The following is an 11,087-nucleotide window of genomic DNA, read 5'->3' as shown; positions in this document are numbered from 1 at the left end:
AAACTGTTTGTGTTTTCAGACAGCCATGGTCGTGGACTTGCGATTAAACTAAAAGAAACAACTAAAACATATTCGTGTGGTATTTAAAGCGAGAAGCCCAACTTAGAGAAATTTTAAAAAAATGACTGCATACGCACAGGCAAAAAATCTGCACGTTAAACACTTCGTTGTACTTCTGGGAGGCGCAAACGACATCTACAAAAAGATAGCGGCAAGTAGTAGTGAAACGGTTCTTAGCTCATGTAAAAACACTTCTTTAGTCAATAAAAAATGTAGAAAGTGCGAAAAACTGTTGAAAGCTGGAATTACATGCAACGAATACAACAATTTCTTTCATTTCCGATGTGCAAAAATTGACTTATTAGTGAAAGAAGACAATGAATTTACTAAAAGCTGGAACTGTATTTAGCGCTGCCTTAAAAACCCAGGCAAAATTACAAACGCAGAAAGATGTGACTGTAAGTGCCTATTCTCAGCATTAGCGGAAGATTTATTAAGTAAAATCAGTGTTTAAAAGCTGAGGTTACATTACTACATAAAAGGTGATAGAAATTAATCGGCAGCGCCAATTGAACGATAGTAGCCCTAAATCAAAAACCAAGGAGTGCTTTCCGATTGTCATAACTCAAAACAGGTATCAGATTCTTGACGAAATACCGATAGCGGAAGTTGCAGCATTGAAACCCGTGCAAACTAAAAGCAACCGTTCAAACTGTAAAAAAATTGCCAGTGATAATTTCAAAAAACGCCAAGTACCAAACACATGTATTAATGCTAACCTAGTGAGTGAACATAAACAAAATGAGTGTGTGCAAGAAACTGTTCCAAACTGGCAGTAGAAGAAGCGAGAAGTACAAGAAGGGCCGGATTCTTATATATGGAGACAGTCATGGTCGCGAAATAGCTCAAAACATCGCAAATAGCCTATCCAAGGCGACTTCACAGCTGTGGCTCACATTCAACCTTGTGCACCTCTTTCTGCTGTAGTGAAGCCGTGTGTGTAAGATAGTGAATCGTTCTCAGTAAATGGTTATGTCGTTATCATTGGTGGTAGAAATGATGTGGTTAAAAATGAAGCAAATGACGCTATCAGGCACATGAAAGCAACACTCTGTAAGTTGATCGGGACTAAAGTAATTGTCGTTAACATTCCGCAGAGACATGATCTAATAGACCAATCTATTGTGAACTTGGAAGTGCATAAAACAAATGTTAGGCTTAAAAAATATGTAACAAATTTCGCAATGTGCCTTTGGTAAACGTCAGTAACCTAGATAGAAACCTGCAAACAACACATGGTCTGCACATGAAGAAGAGAGCTACAAAGATTGTGAATAAATTTATTATTGATGAAATCAGACGAAACATCACACAAAGTAGTGTAAATAAGTGCATTGCTATGGAATGGCACAACCCACCCAAACAGGACTTGCCACACAAAGAGCTACAGCTGACAAACCAGGGAAACTTGTAAACCCTGCTGGACAGCCTGGTAGCTCTAAATCTACCTGTATGGTCCAGCAGGAGAAACTTAGCCCTAATATCATACAGCGGAACCATTGTACTCTTAAAAAACAACCGGTCTGTTAGGGTGACACGTCCATCAAGTGTTCAACAATCCAAACTCACTTTCAAATTAATTCAGCAGAACTTTCAAAGCCTTGGCAATAAGCACAACATGTTGGATACAATTGCAGCAATAGATAACCCTGGTGTTTTAGTTATAAGTGAACACTGGTACACAAGATGAGCTAATTAGTGTATGTAAGCCACTCTCCATCATCTTTTTTTTTTTTTTTGCCTTCAGTAGAAAGAGAAACGTGGTGGTGGAGTAGCTATCTTTGCAGCCAGTGGTAGTAATTATAGTGTAATAGATGTAAGTGCTGTCAGCATTGAGGGTGTAATAGAACTAGCCGCAGTTAAATATAAGTAAGGGAAAGAGAACTTAATTATCATAGACCTATACAGACCTCCATCTGGTAGCCCAGATAGTTTCTTCGATGTTATTATGACCTGCTTGTTGATATTGACAGTAAACACTGCAATAAAGATGGCTGGGTTAGCATAATACTAACTGGAGATATAAACGTTGACTTGCTGTCCAATGACTCTGTATCTAAAAAAACTAATGCTAATACTAGCTCAATTTAACTTAACATTTCTGATAAACGAGCCCACTAGAGAGTTCAATAATGTAAAATCATGCATTGACAACATTGTAACTAACATGTCCCACTTTACATGCAGTGCATCAGTTCTGAAGCTTGCCATTTTTGACCACCACGCAGTACAGGTAATGATAGAAGCTGAAAATTTTCATGTCAATAGGAAAAAATGCGACTAAAAGAATGACCAATGGCGACAATGTTAAAAATTTCAACAGTTTGCTGAAAAGCTTACAATGTAGTGGGAAAAAAAACAGCATTACTTTCAGTGATTTTTCATCGGATTTTTATTATTGCTTCAATGTCTTATGCCCAGAAATGACCTTTACAGTAAACGACTGCAAAAAGATACAAAAAATAACTGGATAAATCATGAAGTAAAAACAGCAAGAGAGAATCTTAGACTTTTCCAATATGCAGTGATAAATAATAACATTAATAACAGAGTAAAGATTTTAAGAACTATCAGGATTACTATAAAGATTGTCTGCTAGAAACTAAAAGTAAATATATAGCCACAATGTTAAGAAACTCTAGTATCACTGGTTTAGCTGTTTGGAAAGTAATAATTAGCTTCAGGGATCATAGGGACAGATCAACAAATGATTTTTCTATAAACCATAAAGGGCACATAATGAAATGTCAATGTCAGATTGCAAATGTTTTTAATGAGTACTTTTCTTCTGTTGGAATATCTGTCAATGACCATTTTAAGAATCTTTATCATAGATATAAGGGCATTCCAATCAAAGAAAGCATATACTTGGCCCCAACCAATAGCAAGGAAGTCAAAAACATTGTAATGTCATTAAAAAATACAAAATCGGCAGACTATGATGGAATTTCTTATCAGAACACTGAAAAGATGCATAGACAACATATCTGATGCCATGGCCACAGCAGTAAATGTTTTTATTGCATCAGTTTGTTTCCCAGATAGTCTAAAGATAGCACAAGTAATCCCGATTTACAAGGAAGGTGATAAATCTAAAATTGAAAACTACCGCCCCATCTCAATCTTACCTGCATTTTCTAAGGTAGTTGAGAAAGTTATTTATACTAGACTAACGACATTCCTGAGTCAACACAATCTAATATTTGAAAACCAGAAAGGCTTTATGAAAAACAAGTCAGCTTCAGTAGCAGCAGCACGATTAATAGACAAAATAATAACGACCATAGAATACAAGGAGTATGTAACTGGAGTGTTCCTTGATCTAGAAAAAGCTTTTGATTGTGTCAACATCGCCATATTACTTGGCAAGCTGTGGAACCTGGGTATCAGAGGAACTGGCTATGAGCTAATAAAATCGCATATGAGCAATAGAAAACAATTTGTTTTGCTTAAAACAAACAGTGGGTCTTACAAATCTAAAATTACTAATATCAAATATGGAGTGCCTCATGGTTCTGTCTTGGGACCCCTATTTATCTTGATTTATGTTAATGATATACAGTATTGTTCTCCTAACTGTACAAAAATATTATATGCAGATGACACATTAATAGTGTGTAAACCAAAGACTATGAGAGTGTGGAGGTGCTGTGCAACAGTGTAACTAATGAAATAGTCAAGTATTTTAATGAAAGCCATCTAAATGTAAATGCTTCTCAGACTGCAATGATGGAATTTAACACAAGGAAACAAATAGAATTTGACATGAAATTATCCATTGGAAATGACATTGTAAAAAAGGAAACATGGACAAGGTTCTTGGGAATTACAATCCAGGACAGCCTCAAATCGTACATGCATAGCAATTCCTTAGGATGTAAACTGTTGAAGAGTGTGTTTGCTACAAATGTGATTAGCGAATATTGTAAGGACATGTGTGTACTAAAAACTGCTTATCATGGCCCATTTTCATCAAATTTAAACTATGCTGTAGAAATATGGGGTGCAACAACTCAAGCCAACATAAGCACAATATTAATACTACAGAAAAAAGTTATCAGAATTATTTGTGGTGCCAAACCTCGAGAAACATATCGGAATCTGTTCCCAAAATTAGGTGTGCTTACCATTATAGGTGTATACATATTGAAAGTTAATATTGCTTGTGAAAACAATAAATCCAAATTTCAGCTGTGACCTGCACCAGTACGATACAAGGCAAGAGTTCAGATACCATGTAGATAGCCTCAGAACAGCTTTATATGAAAAAAAAAAAATGCACTTCATGCTGGTCTGAAGCAAGCCAATGCCGTACCAAAAAGTCTCACAACCCTTCCTACTAACAAATTAAAAGATCAGCTAAAAAGAATTCTAGTTGGAAACCCCTTTTATTGCCTGGACGAGTATTATATCTGTATGAAAAGTGCTTCATAAATATGTCAAGCTCATAGTTTTAAGTAACCTACAACTAATATAATGTTGATAACAACAATATTTGTAATATTGTGATTGTATAATACCAAATGTTAAATGCATCAAAATATAAAATTTATTAATACAAATAAATTTTGGTAGAGCACTTGCCCGCAAAAGGCAAAGTTCCCGAGTTCGATTCTTGGTCACAGTTTTAATCTGCCAGGAAGTTTTATATCAGCGCACAATCCGCTGCAGAGTGAAAATTTCATTCTGGAAACATCCCCCAGGCTGTGGCTAAGCCATGTCTCCGCTATATCTTTTCTTTCAGGAGTGCTAGTTCTGCAAGGTTCGCAGGAGAGCTTCTGTAAAGTTTGGAAGGTAGGAGACGAGATACTGGCAGAAGTAAAGTTGTGAGTACCGTGTGTGGGTTGTGCTTTCGTAGCTGTTGGTAGAGCACTTGCCCACGAAAGGCAAAGGTCCCGAGTTCGAGTCTCGGTCGGGCACAAAGTTTTAAACTGCCAGGAAGTTTAATATCAGCGCACACTCCGCTGCAGAGTAAAAATTTCATTCTGAAATAAATCTTTAGTTTGTAATTTATAAACTGACGTACTCGGAAGAATAATCTGTATGATGTCCTGAAACTGTATTATTTCTAGGGATTGTATTTGATTATTCGATGTTGAATAAATATTATTATTATGAAACAGCGAGAGCAACGCGAGATCTTAAACAGTGTCTGAGGAACCTCACTCACACTGACGTAATAATGGTCAATATTCCGCATCGCTATGATCTTGTAAGATGGTCATGTGTTAACAGGGAAATAAAAAGTGCCGACAATCAGTCTGCAGAAATCTGCAAACATTTTAAAAACGTGAAATGTGTTGAGATAAGCAATACTGGACGTAGATTCCACACGCAACACGGACTTTACCTGAATTGCTTGGGGAAAGAATATATGGCAAACCTGATAACCAAGGTAATAAAAAACTACCAAAATAAATCCAAAACCAAGACGATAATTGCATCGCCATCGCCTGACTCCATAACGAAAACACTTCACGGTAAATGCATTAGAAACATCGTCAGCACCAGCAAAACATGTAAAAAAAAAAAAAAAAAAAAAAAAAAAAAAAGACGAAATGTTAACAGAAAGAACAGTGGACAGCGATTTCGATGACAAATGAACTACATTTCCTCATCGTCTAAACATTACTTGAGACGAAAACAAGAAAAACGAGAAGACTGGAAGTTCACAAGAAAAGACAACGGTAGTACAGAACCAACATTTGCAGTGTCAGAAACATCATCACCATCGACAACAACAAATAGAAGGCTGTTGATCAGAAGAAATTCTGAGCCTCTTAATCATCTCAACGATTTTTTGTGTGTGGGCCTGAAGAAAAAGAAGGGACAACAGTAGGTAGCGTCAAGTATCTCCACCCTCCTGTCTCAAGACAGACTCCAGTGTCAGGTAACAGCACTAATGGAATGAAAAAGCAAGAGGAAGCCATCTCTTTCTTTCATCAAAATGTAAGGGGCCTCTTAAACAAAACAGATCAACTTCTTATTAACATTAATGAAAAGGACAGTATAAATAATGCTCAGATTTTATGCTTAACTGAGGACCATGTTACCGATAAATGTGCCTTGCCATGTACAGTAAGTTAACGTTTAGTAACATACTACTGTAGGGAAAGTAAAGGCAAAGGTGGAGTAGCAATTTATGTTGAGGATAGGGTAGCATACATAGCGATAGATATTAAGAAATATTGTGTGGAACAACAATTTGAGGCATGTGCAACAGAAATAATAACTGAATTCTACACGATAATAGTGTTGGCTGTCTACAGAGTTCCTTCAGGTGACATAAAAACTTTTCTACATTTAATGGAAATCCTTCTGTCAGGGTTACCTTCAAAGGCAAAGGATATTGTAGTTTTAAGTGATTTCAATATAAACTTTGTGACAGAAAATAAGTTAAAATTGACTTTGAGGTTGTGATGACCATACATAATCTGATATCTGTAATAAACTTCCCAACAAGAATTACATCCAAGTCCCAAACTATGATTGATAACATTTCTTTAGATGTCAGTAGACATCAGAATTATACTGTCAGGCAGGTTATAAGTGGGCTTTCAAATCATGTTGGACAAATTCTCACTCTTTATGATGTTAATCTGTTCAAAAAAGAATTTCCTCAATGAAAATTGATAAGAGTAATAAATGAAGAGGCAAAAAAAACGATAGGTTGCACCAAATGGATTGGTCTTTAGTGTATAGCCAAGATAATGTTGATACTAAATTTAAATATTTTATAAATGAATTTCGTGCTTTTTTTTTGAAGAAATATTTCACAAGAAATGGGTCAGAAACAGTGCTTCCAATTCTGTAAGTAAGCCTTGGGTGACAAAAGGTATAAAACAGTCATCTAAAACCAAAAGGAAAACTTATGCTGCAATAAGATTATGTAAAGATGTAGAAAAATGGGTACACTATAGATTATACTGTAAAATTTTAAAGAAACTAATACAGAAACCAAAAGCCATTTATTATGAGAGGAAAATAGATAACTCTAATAATAAAATAATAACAGTTTGGAGCATTGTAAAAAAAGAAACAGGAAGAGATACAACAAGCAAAGAAGATGTAAATAAAATCAGATGTGAAGGTACCCTAGTAGATAACCCCAAAACGGTGGTTGAGTTTTTTAATAAACCCGTCCTATCAGTAACTCAACAGATTGGTTGCAAGCCCAATGTTGATGAAGCTATAACTCTTTGCCAAGCAGTACATTCAAACACAATTTCAGAAATGCGCCTTAATCCTGTCACTGTAGAAGAAATTTAAAAAAATCATCATGTCTCTAAAAAGTAAGGACTCTGCAGAGGTTGATAATATATCTAGTAATTCATTTAAATATTCTAGTGTGTGGATAAGGGACGTTCTCTGTCATATTTTCAATGCTTCCCTTCAGAAAAGTGTTGTTCCTAGCAGACTTAAGTATTCCACTGTGAAGCCCCTGTCCACAAAGGGCGATAAAGCTGAACTGACGAACTATTGACCTTTCTCTTTGCTGACGACTTTCTCCAAAAATCTAGAAAAGCTAATACATGTAAGAATTACTGACCATTTCATGAAGAATGGAGTTCTTGGGAAGAGCCAATTTGGCTTTCAAAAGGGCCGTTCAACAGAAGACGGAGTCTATGCACTTGCAAATGAACTCCTAGAAACCCTTAATGAAAAAATGCTGTCACTTGGAGTCTTCTGTGATATATCCAAAGCGTTTGACTGTGTTGATCACCAGATTCTCTTGCAAGAAGCAAAATTAGTAGGAATAAGTGATGTTGCAGGCAATTGGCTACTGCCATACTTCCAAGACAGAAAACAGAAACCAAAAAGTTGTCTTGAACAGCTCGGGTGGAGTACGTGCCATTTCCTCTCATTCTGAACGGAGTTTCATTACATGTGGAGTGCCTCAGGGCTCAATTCTTGGGCCATTATCATTGCTGATTTTTATAAATGATTACCATCATGCAGAAGCCTGCAGTGAAAAAGGAGCGGTATACACTCGCACCCACACACACACACATACATATTCATTGGCACATACACACACACATTACATATTTGTGTGTGTGTGTGAGTTTGCATGATGTAGAACCATCACAGTAAACAACAATGTGTGCATATTTCCCGAGGTATGTACACATACCTTCCCCCCACAACACTTGATGGTTCTCACCTACAGGTTTCTAGTCAGTACTTTATTGTTTGCATACCCGTGTATCTTTGTGTGTATGCTGATGTGTGTTTGTGCAGCTTGATTCTTCAGCCTTCTTTACGAAAGATAAGTTTTAAGTTATTGGAAACCACAGAAACCAGGAAGGAATTCTGTAATAATAGTAGATGAATATGGGAAAGAAATAGATAGGTCCTGAAATGAGAAGTAATAAAGCGAGGGGGGGGGGGGGGGGGGGAGATGTGGTGGTTAAGCTCGAAGAAGAGATAGAAGGCAGCCCCAAAGACAGGAAGCCCTGAAACCCTTCACCCCCCCCCCCCCCACCCCCTTTCCCAGGACTTGCCCGTGCTTGAGTGAGAAACCGTAGAAGGTATGTTGTTAAATCGTCTCCTAAGAACGGACATTCTCACGTTCATCTTTGAGGTCCCCGAAGAAAATCTTAGCAACCCTATGAAAATGGCAAATGGTGAAGAATCAGACACACTTGTTTTTGAGGGTTGTTTGAAAGGTTTGATATGTGTTTTGTGTTAGTCCTGATTTATCTGTTAGTGTAAATCGTGCTTCTACCTACACTACCAACCCCATTTCAAAAAAGATACAAACCCTCCCATCCATGTCACATCCCATAAAAGGTATAAAATATTCTGTACCAAGTATAAAATTATATATTCAATTATCACACTAATTTAACTAGTAATATAATACTATGTTTTCCAAAAATATAATATTCCAATAAGTTTACGAGGAAAATTATGCTTCAATGACTTTAACCCGATCACCTTACAATAGGTGTGAGAATGGTATTCTCATGAATTCGGAAATTATTTCAAAAGCTATGTGCTAGGTATGGTTCTTCCTATTTACTTAGGATTAGGATTACCAGGCAGCTCTCATGAAAATTATTTTTTCGAATCATTCATATTAATAGATTTACTGACGTTGACTTCACCCAGACCTCTTCCCACAGATCTGCACAGATTCTGGTGAATCAATTACTTACTAAGACTAATTCTGGCAAAAATAAAACCTAACTATACATGAAGAGTGGGAGAGACTGGCTGGCTAGATATATTTAGTCTATCTTGCCCCACCATTAATGTGCGCACCAATTCCCATCTCATGTCTCATGTCACTGCCAAGCAAGTCAAAAAATAAGTTTGGGTAAGACGGGGCGAGTCATGAGGACAGGTAGGGGCACCCCTGGAATAACTGAGGACAACGCAATCACATCTGTCTAACAGCCGAGGATGATGCAGACACGTACCAGGAGCAGTTTTGGGTGACGAAATCACAATTACTGGCTGGTACGTTTCTCTAATAAACTGTAAGCAGGGGATGACAGAATAGTGTAAGCAGTAGGGGGGTAGTGTAAGAAGTTTGGGGAATTTGGTGCAGGAAAATTTTATTACTGAAGAAACACTGAAAACAACTTGGGATCCGATGGTCGTCACTCCACCCATTAACACAGAATGTTGACATCCTTGGGAGAATGATGCGACTCTACCCGGATCCCATGGATGTGACATTAACCTCACTTGAGCAAGTGCAGACCAATCCTTCTCATTAAATTTTGTGTGGAAGTATCCACACAGCAAAACAATCACCATTTTACTAAGTAACACAACATCAGGTAAAGTTATTCTATTTTCTACTGTATCCTGGATAAATCTGAATCCTTTCCACAAGTTGCCTATAACACTGCTGGTATTATTAAATTTGGAATAAGCAATAGTCAAAACGTTTCTGGAGGTCACTCTCAAGACAACTCTTCAATGTATCATTTCTTCAAATTGTTCCTCCAAGCTACACACACTTGTAATATCAAAGCTGCATATATTCTCTTTGAAATTAAATCCTACATTATTTACTCTTGTGTTAACACCTGCAATTTGCGATTGTACTATTGACACTAATTCCATAGACTGATTTACACTCTCTTTCAAAGTATTCATTTCCTATCTTACATTATTGTATTTAACGTTACACACATTTTCACAAGATTCTAACTTTTTGTTAAGATCGGGTTCTTTGTTATTATATTTGACATCACATTCAGTCTCCAAAATAACTATGCCTTTGCATCGATTACTAAATTCTTTGTTTTGAGCATATATTTTGACGGGAAACAAACCTGTACTTGTTTTTGAATATATCATGTTGTATTCTGAGGCGTTAATCTAGAATTCATTGAGTTTATTAAGTCTAGGTTTTTATTCAAAATCTCATCTCAAGCATCCAATTTAGAATTTATTGAGTTTATCGCTGTGTATTTCTCTACTTAAATTAGTGCTCTGTGCATTGAGTTTTTCACTTAAAGTTGCACTTAATTCATTTCTCAAAGAAGGATCCTGGTCATCTATTTTATCATTTAATTGAGTATTTACTGAGTCTAAGAGTTTCAGCATTTAAAGTTGTGTTTAGTTCCTTTCTTAAAGAAGTATTTTGAGCAGTTAGTTCCTTTCCTAAAGCTGTTGAATCTGCACTTTGGTTATCTATTTTATCATTTAAAGTCTTGGTCAAATTTACTAGTTCAGACCAGTCTGGCATCTCCTTACTCACTTTCATTGCCATGGCTGCTTCTGAATTTTCCCCAGTTTTCTGTGTATTATTCATATTTCTCTTAGTTTTTGATCTAGTGATCATTTAATGAATTAACTCTAAGTATTATAACTACAGTAATACAGTCTAGTGGCTTGTTTCCTTGACTTTATACTCGAACAATTATTGTTTTTCGCTCATCTGGCTTAGAGTTTTAGGCTGCGTCAGTAAACAGGTGTGGAATGATCACCTGTGACCAGTAACTGATGCCAGTGGTGTCAGTTGTTGCTCTCCACGTTGGCGTGGGTGTGCGGATGTAGAATCAGCG

Source organism: Schistocerca gregaria, chromosome 4 (genome assembly GCF_023897955.1).
Source record: "Schistocerca gregaria isolate iqSchGreg1 chromosome 4, iqSchGreg1.2, whole genome shotgun sequence".
In the NCBI taxonomy this organism is placed as follows: Eukaryota; Metazoa; Arthropoda; class Insecta; order Orthoptera; family Acrididae; genus Schistocerca; species Schistocerca gregaria.
Note: the sequence above shows the minus strand (reverse complement) of the source record.